We start from the raw sequence: 9,462 nt of genomic DNA on the forward strand, positions 1-9,462 counted from the left end.
GTTTCCCGCCACCAGCTAATGGCTTGCTACAGATAACCTAGGCGGCAATGCACCGTCGCGACACTCTACGCAAATCTAGTCCTCAACCATCTACCATTATTTATTCCAAACATGCCAGGCAACGACCAAAGCTTTGACGTCGATGCCTACCTGCGTTACATCTTCGGTGAGGAGAATGAGCCGGAGCAGGTCGGGAAGCAAGAGCTTCATCGGCCGGTGCAGGCGCCATGGCCCATCAGCAGCGATATCGGGGTGACAGTCCTTGGGCGCACAATCGACATATTGCAGAGGAGGTGTGATGAGCAATTTTCCATCCACCGTGCAAAAGATCCAGAGCTGCTCGGCGGCATGATCGACGACCAACCTGAAGAGCCACCGTCACCAGTGCTCATCGAGAGCCTGATGACCCGCAAGGAATGGGCAGAGGACCTCTGCGATTCAGTCAAGACACAGGCAGCCTGTAGCTTCATCATTGCCCGCGGCGGCCGTGTCAACCTTGATCCCGATGGTGTGGTGGCCAGGCTCGAGCGCATCCTTGGCGGAGTTGACGTCCCCGACGAAGTAGAAAATCGCCAACGTGATATCTCAAGGATGCAGGTGATGGACGGAATTTGCTACCAAGCGAGAGACATGGAAATGGAGCGGTTCCGTGGAAATATCATGCGCGCGATTGCACGTTGTCAAGCTCCTCTGGAAGAGACCCAGCAGCCCCAAGAGCCTCCCAGCACCAGCAACTCCGTAGGCGGAGGCGGGTCGGGACACTTGGAGTGAACGGCCACAAGGGTGCTATGCTGATCATGGATTCCGAGAAGACCGTCGTCGGAAGACCGCTAGCTCAGCCTTTTAGCCTATATTTTATTATAATTATATGCATATGTAGGTCGTGAGTGTTCTGGGCCTTGCCGCATGTGGCATTTTAAATTATCCTGAATATTTAGACAATTATTAACCATTTCCATTGTAAATTTGCCTCAACTGCGAGCAGAGCGCGCAGGGACGCTAGAGCGGAGCGCGCCGCGGCCGCGTCAATGGCGAGCAAAATGAGCGGACGGACGCGAGCAGAGCGCACCGTGGCCGCCTCAATGGCGAGCAACCACGTGGTCAACCTTCTGCCATCAATAAATTTTGACCTTGTTTCTTGTCACATTGTAGATTACAACACAAAAAGTAATTGCAAAATACCAACTTGAAACTAATATGTGTTCACACTTAGCACCGGGCTTTCCTGTCAAGTGGTTCCAACTCGAAAATTACTTCACAGTTCATCTCCTCATCAACCACAAAACTGGTCTTTCCTGTCAAGTGGTCCTGCAATGACTGGCATGAGGAGTTTTGGGTGGACATATAACCAGGCAGCAAAGACCAAGGCCGCGGAAGCACTAGAGAGGTCCCACCACGAAGCAGCAGTCGTAGCAGAGATGTCCCGGCGTGCCGTGGAGCCCTCGAACGAGCTCTCACGGGCACGCGAGGGCTCTCACAAGCGCACTCGCCGCCTCGGCAATCGCGACGAGCTGGCTTTCCTAAATTCCTTGGCCAAAGATGACATTCTCACTGGCGTCATTAAGCAGTAGGAGCTGGTCGACGGCTTGATGAAGCTGCTCGAGATCAGAGATGCCTCGGTTGACAAGGCGGCCGGCCTCGTCGAGCAACTCATGGGTGACAATGCGAAGCTCCTCAAGGCGCTCGCCGAGAAGGAGGAGGAGGCTGCCGGTGGGAAGATGCTGCATGAGCAGAGCAGTGCCTCAAGGATGACGCTGACAGCGGCCGTCGAGGAACTGATGGGTGACTTGAGGAAGCTCCGGGTCGAGCGCGAGCAGGAGGTTGAGGAATCCGTGGGTGCTTTCAAGAAAAGTCGTGAGGAATTGAAGAAGGAGCTGGAGGATGTCGTCGCCCGGAGATCCATCGACGAGTAGAGACAGTAGCGACCCAGATCGTTGTCTACGATTTCCTTCTTCACTTTCCCCCGTGTCTTCCAGGCTTTGCCGCTTGTGGCATTTTAAATTATCCGGAATATGTAAGACAATTATTATCTGCGCCATTGTAAATTTGTCATCGTATTATCCGTTGCCATTTTATTTGTCGTCGTATTATCTATTGCCCTATGCGGCAATTTAAATTAGGCCGAATACGAGTTAAAAACACGAACAAAGCAAATGCTGCCATGGGATCACAAACAAACACCCTTCGTCCAGGTGCTTTAATTAACCCATTAATGGAGAAGTTGTGAGCGAGGCGGGCGGCGGCTGGTGCATGGAGGTCAAAGAGCTCGCTTCCCGATGAGCATGGGCGGCCTTGCTGCTCGCACGTGTCCCGTCGAGCCTGCGAGGTGGACAGGATGCACGCGTTACGTCAAGCCTGCACAGCGGACTGCTCGCACGCGTCCCGCCGAGCCTACACGACGAACTTCTCGCGCTCATCCCGTCTAATCAAACAGCTGCACGCACGCCACCGAGTATGGTTAAATTTTGACACGTTTCATATAGTACAACTGTTTGTGATATTAACGTGTCAGCTATTTGTTTCAAAAAGGACTTCGTTGGCAATTAATGTGTGTGCCTTGTCTCAAACTGGACTTTTTTTACCACGGCATATATGTGCCATGTCATGAAACCATGTCAAGTTTCATGTTTTTTGGGTGAGTTTAAGATTTACCGGTATTTAAAACCGAGATTCTCATTGTTTCAGGACGACGAGAAGTTTGTAATTCATTCCCATTCCTTAAATCAGACCTAAACATGCACCCAATGACACATGTACGATTTCCCACCCATTTTGCTTCACTGGAGCATGTGTTTGTAGTTCAAATTTGAATTATGCACTACATTAAATGCCTAGAAAACTTAATTAATATATACGATGGCCAAACGAACCCTGAACAGTTTCAAATTTCAGCACGACACTCCTGTTATTATATGTTGCCTGTAGTAAACAAAGTTCAAGGCGAGAAGAGGAAGTGTTGTGGATTTGTCACGACAGATGTCCTAGTGTGAGGACTTAGTCGTGAGGCCAACGCATCTATGTAGTAGCTTGAGAGGGGTTGAGCAGAATCGAGAGACGCAACACAAGACAAGGATTTAGACAGCTTCGGGCCACGGGAAACATCATCCGGTAACAACCCTACATGCTGTTTCTGGCTAGGTCTCATTATCATCACGAGGGAGTCGCCGGTAAGCCGGCTCTTTGTGTCTAGCCCTAGAGATCGTTTCTTATTTCTTGTCCCTCTTTGGGGTGCCCTGCCCCTCCTTATATGTTGAAGGGGCGGTTTACATGACTAGTCCTAGTTGGATTAGGATTACTCTATTACAAGTGGAGTCCTAGTCTTGCTTCCTTTGTAGGAGAATATTCCTTATGTCTTCCTCTTAAACCGGCCCACCATAACATGAGCCGGCCTTTCATGAACCGCCTGTTGGGCCACCGGGTCTTATCGCTCCTCTGACCCGCCTGCCGGATTATCAATGAATCGTAAACCGCCAGGTCCAAGCGGGTCGCCAGTGAATTGCCAAACTCCAGCCGGGTCATACATCCGGCGGTTTATACCGCGGGGTATATCCCCGACATTAGCCCCCAGTTTAATTTGGATTTATCCATGTTAAACTGATCCTGCAACATAAACACAAGAACAAATTTGATAGGTTGCGCTTCGGGTTAAATATTCTTGTAAGCTGGCATCTGATCATCCTTAAGTCCTTATTATTTCCTTCTTCTAGAAAATCCGAGTCATTAGACCAGCTTCATAATCAATTTGCTTGTAGAAGAAATATTGCAAATAAAGAATCCATTTAAATCGGCCTTCAATGCTCTGATTGGACAAAAATATTGGTCTTCAAATATTCAACTGATATTCAGCCGGCTTGAAGATGTAGAACTTGCCGGTTTATGATTACCACCATTGTCGGGTTATAAAAACTGATAATTCCGGGTCATGATTGTTGCCAGCGCCGGTTCATGATTGTTGCCAACGCTGGTTCATGATTATTGATGACGCCGGGTTGCAGCCACAGGGTCATAATGATTGGTGACGCCGGGTCAATATGGTTTGCTCAAACAGAGAATTTGAAAATATTTCTTCGATAATAATATAATACCTGTAGCCCCCAAGTCTTGAGCAGAACAAAGTGATGGCCTAAGACTTGCTTCAATATAAATGTTGCAACCTTGAAGAAATCCCGATTGTTCATCTCAGTCATTAGTCACAACTGAATATTCCATATTATGTAGCCCCCAAGTGCCGGGTTGTCATGCTTTCAGTAACCTGGGACTTGTCATTGCCTGATGCTCAAAAAACTTCAACCAGTATAGCCCCCAAGGGCCGGGTCATTATGCAATAATGAGCGGGGACTTTATAAACATGATCATGCTTCATTGAAAATAACATCATATGATGTAACTCCACCATGGGCTTTGAACCCACGTCAACAAGGTTAAGAGCTTTGTGCTTTATCAACTGAGCAGCGGACCTGTCAATATAATGGTTTTAAAACTTGTGTACCTTGAATTGTTGACAAGAGCAATTGGTAGCCCCCAAGGGCCAGCTCATTAGACTGTGATGAGTCAGGTCTTCAATAAGGTGAGCAAAAAATGATTTTGCATTAGCCCCCAAGTGTCATGGTGTATGCTTGCAGCGACATGAGACTTGCATATTTGATGTAACTCAACTTGAATAATGTAGCCCCCAAGTGCCGGGTCGTAAGCCTGCAGCGACTCGGGACTATTCCTTCCATTGTCTAATAAATCATATCCATTGATAATATAATAGCTATTGCGCTAAAGCGACCTTGAAAACCTTAATCATAATACTTGTTATTGATAACCATAATAAAAATCCAGCCATGTTGGCTATTTGAAGATTTGAATAATATAATACAATGATTTATGAGCACATGATTCCAATGGCGCAATCCAAATATATACTGGCGATATAATCCCAGGCCAGTCTGGGTTAATAAACACTGGATAATTTATCATCATACTGGCGACTTATAGTCGAAAGCCAGGCCGGGTTAATAAATGCCGGTGATTTATAATCATGCTTTATTCAACCTGTTTTTGCATACAACAATTTTAAAGTGTCTTGGCGGTTTACCGCCGGACGGGTCATAATGCCCATCATATAACCCGGGTTTATAACCAAGGTTGCACTTAAGAATAATCAAATATGAAATATATCATACCTGTGACATTGAATCACAATGTTGGTTGACCACGCTTTGGTAGTGAGGGTGATAACCCCAATCTTGAGTAATAATAAGTCCTTTCATATTGTGCCGGTTTATGATAAAACCGTACCGGGTTGTGATAAACACCGGATTAACCATACATAATACTCGCGACTTATAGTCAAAACCAGACCGGGTTAAGAAACGCCGGATTGTAATTGATCATGTACTGACAACTTGTAGTTGAAAGCCGAGCCGGGTTAATGAACGCCGGTTTAACAAAAACATCATAAATCTCATCAAAGGAGAAGAAAATTGGCAAATAAAAGCATATGAAAACTTGTAGTCGAGGCTTTTCATGGGCTGCCCGGCCGCTGAGTTAAACCATTTTACAAAGCCATTTAAGATGGACCTTAATTTTTAACCAATTGTCGTTTTAACTTTGACAAGTTTAGGGTCTTATGAGATTGACTTGTCAAAGTTCGGCGGGTCATACCAGGTTTACCTGGACGGAGTGACTTACTTAAAAAAGGCAGGCTAACCCAGGGTTTTAGGTGTATACACCAGGCTTCCAAGCCGTGGCTTGATAGCCTATTACAAGTGTAGATTCTTTGTTCATTGCGATAGCAAAGAATCCCCAAGCAATATTTTGAGCTGTGCTCAGTGGGTGCCTATGTTTGAGTTGTTCTTTTGCAACACTCTCTTTGGCCCCTAAGTAGTTTTCTGGTGTAGCTATGGTTTGGACATGACCAAGCCCCCAAGTGATTTTTCTGGTTGCCTTGCGCCGATCAAGAGGTGTAGCTATGGTTCGAGTACGACCAAGCCCCCAAGTGATTTTTCTGGTGGCGTTGCACCGATCAAGAGGTGTAGCTATGGTTCGAGTACGACCAAGCCCCCAAGTGATTTTTATATAAGGCTTTATAAGCTGAATCAAGGGGTAAACCGGACTCCGCTTTATAAACAGAAGCCTCCACATGATCAATAATATGATAAGCTAATAAGGCAGGATACCCATGTTTGAACTGCGCATCATGGCAGCAGGTCCTCTTCGGCAACCTTTAACATTTTGCAAGAGATAAATTCTTCTTGAACCGGGATTTTGAATCGGATATTAAGAGCATCAGAGTTTTGCAAGAGATAGTTTCCTCTTAAACCGGATTGTAAACCGGATATTTGAGAGCTTCAGTAAGACTGACGTCCCTTGAGCCGGATTTTAAACCGGGTATTTGAGAGCTTCAACGCTTTATGGGAGAGAGATGTCTCTTGAACCGGATTTTGAACCGGAATCCTTTCTGATGACCCAGAACTTCTTCATTGAGCCAGGACTTTGTAATTGTCATATACTTTTTAAGCCGGAAAATTTTTGACGGCCTTTAAATTTTCATCAATATAGTAGTAGCCTCTGGGACCGGGTTATCTTTCCCTCCATCGTCCTGGGGTTCTTAAATTTGCTGAAACTGGCAAAATTTGCTGAGTCATGTAATCGTAGCCCCCGAGTCTTAAGACGACTCGAGGAGTTGTCTTGAGATTCTCCGTATTTGACCATAGCAGAAAGTGTATATCATTGTTGTTTGATAGTGCGATGTGAATAGACAGAAGGTTGAGGTGACTGCGGCGGGTTATAAATGATCCGTATGAGCCGTGTCAGCAACTCGGCCAATGGTTCCTTCCAACTAGCTATTTGAAATTAACCAAACTGTAGCGGCGGCGACTTGCGTGCCTGCCCATTGATCCATCCAGTGCAGACGGCGGTTGATGATAATTTGCCTCCAGTTTGAAAGAAAGCCGGGCTACCCAAGCTGTGACTTGCTTTATACTCAATAAACAGCTCATGCACACAGGTGTGGCCCGGTGTGTTGATGTAGACCAGGCCGCGAGAGACGGACGACAAAGATGACCGTAGCATTAGAGGTAGCACAGATAGCTGAGTCGGCCGCGGTGTTATAAGCCAACGCGGACAAGAGAGACGGCCATGGCATTGTTGATGTAATCCGGACTGCGGGGGCGGCGGTTTGTGTTCCTGTTTGTCAGTGCGACATGCGCAGATGCCGGTGTAGAACAGCTAGCGCGCGCTGTCCGCAGTAGGGCATCACTTTCATAGTGAGCACTTGTCCTGTATAAAAAAGATATTGGCCAGAGTAATTGTTCTTAGACAAATAATGTATACAAAAAATATACATAAGGTGAATAACACCTGGTATTTTTGTCGGATGAACACGACTGCTGGCACTAGATATTGTTGGATGTAGTCAGACAAATAGCAGATGTTCGTGTAGACTGACATAATGATTCATTGCTCTGTACTCGAAATATGGGCTGATTGCCTTCATTCCTCAAGTGATGTTGTACCAAAGGTACATTATATAATCAGGAGTGCTTAGCACTATTTGATCCATCACTGCAGATTGCCCCCGGCTTGCAAGTTGCAGGAGCTGCAGCAAACTACATTAATTGTTCTTTTTCAAAAAACAATATATGCTAATAAATTTAAACGGATAAATATCATCGGATTGTTCGGATGACGAATGTTCTGTTTAACACAACAGACGCAGTTCAGGCAAACCGACAAATCGATATAACCCGGGCGGCTCAACATAGTAGAGGCGGCTCAACGCGGCCCTAGCGGCTCAACACGACAGTGAAACGGAGGCATCACCATGGCGCTAGCTCAGAAACTACAGCCGCGGCATGTTCGAGACGGCGGAGGCGGCGATTTGAACAGCTTGAAACGACGCGAGTCGATCCGGGGCAGGCGGCGGAGACAGCTCACAGCAGGCGGCGGAGACAGCTCACACGTTGCTGACCACCTTGACTTTTCTTCCAATAGTCTCACCTATCCCTTTCAGTAGGAATTAGGCGGCTTCAGCAGTTGGAGCTGGGCTGATAGGCTGTCATGGACAGGGCGTTCAATCGCAGCGGACCAGAACTCTGTTGGATGATGACTTGAACAGTGACTGGAGTAGCACCTTACTGTGAGCTGTTCAACTCCTTATCTTCCCGTGGGGGTTAAAAGCATCAATCAAGTTTGGAATCCGTGCATGGAATTTTGCACATAGCGGCAATACTGATGGTAGCAGTTGTAACATCATTAATTTTGTTGGGGTAATCTGACCAATCAATCTTTCTCCAAGAATCTGACCGTATCAATACTGTGAACTCCCTGGGCAGAAGCATAGACTGCTATGGCGGCTCTTCCATGGCGTAGGCGATCCGAGGCCTGGCGCAGTACCCGGCAGGGCCTCGAGAAGCCCGTGGTGCGGATGGCAGGCCGGGCCAGACGCTGCCGGCTCGCGCGGGGGCGGAGCAGCGTGGGGCCGCAATGGCAGGGGCGACTCAGATGCGAGTGCAGGCGCTCAGCGGAGACAGCCCCATCCGGCAGGTCAGCGGGGCGACTTGAGGCGCCCGGCGAGTCAGCGGCAGGCGGGTCAGCGGAGGCAGTAGCCGAATCCTGGTACAGTTTTAATGGTGACTTGAGGTTTTAGCAGGAGCAGGCGGCTCAGAGCAAAACAGAGCGAGGGGTGGCTTAAAGCATGGCGTGGAGCGGGATGGCAACAGCTCCATGTGAGGCGCGACGGCGACTCAAACGAGAAGCCGAGACGCGACGGCGACTCGGACGGACGCCGAGGCGCAACCTGTGGTGGCCGACGAGTTCGACTTGGAGTCTCCGGACCACAACACAGGCGGAGAGGAGCCGCGGCTCAATAGAGGCGTCGGTGGGTTAAGGCAAAGGCCCTCAACAGCAGCGGCGCGATGCGGAGTTGTTCGGAGGGGCTGGGCAGCCCTCTGGCTGCGGTTTGTCTTGTTGACTCATGGTATTTTGACCTTTGACCACTTGCGTATTAGCAACAACATCTAGTACCATCATGGATTGTCTGACCACGTGACAACTTCAATCTTCTTGGTGTATATTTTCTGTATGAATTTGCAAAGTCAGATTTGATCTGGTCGCTCCCCGGCGACTTGACCATAGCACAGGATGACTTCGTGTCGGCCTCGGTGTATCCGTCCCTTAATCCAAGAAGGAAAAAACTGCAACAGAAAGTTTTAATCTCGGTCTCGACTACTTTTCTGGACAGCCGCGGCGGAGCCGACGCAACCCTAGCTCTCTCATGATCATAATCTTGTACCCGATGGCTCCAAAGTTTAATCATGATTCTGATCTTAACACAATGAATATCGCCGGTTGTGCTCAAGGTTGTCCGGCCTCACGTTACCCTGCGCGATTATTTAAAGCCGGCTCTTTTTTGTCCGTAAACCACGAGCTTCTCGATCCTTCAAAGAAATCCCTCCAAGAACTCAACACCAC

This window comes from Aegilops tauschii, chromosome 3, assembly GCF_002575655.3.
Source record: "Aegilops tauschii subsp. strangulata cultivar AL8/78 chromosome 3, Aet v6.0, whole genome shotgun sequence".
NCBI lineage: Eukaryota > Viridiplantae > Streptophyta > Magnoliopsida > Poales > Poaceae > Aegilops > Aegilops tauschii.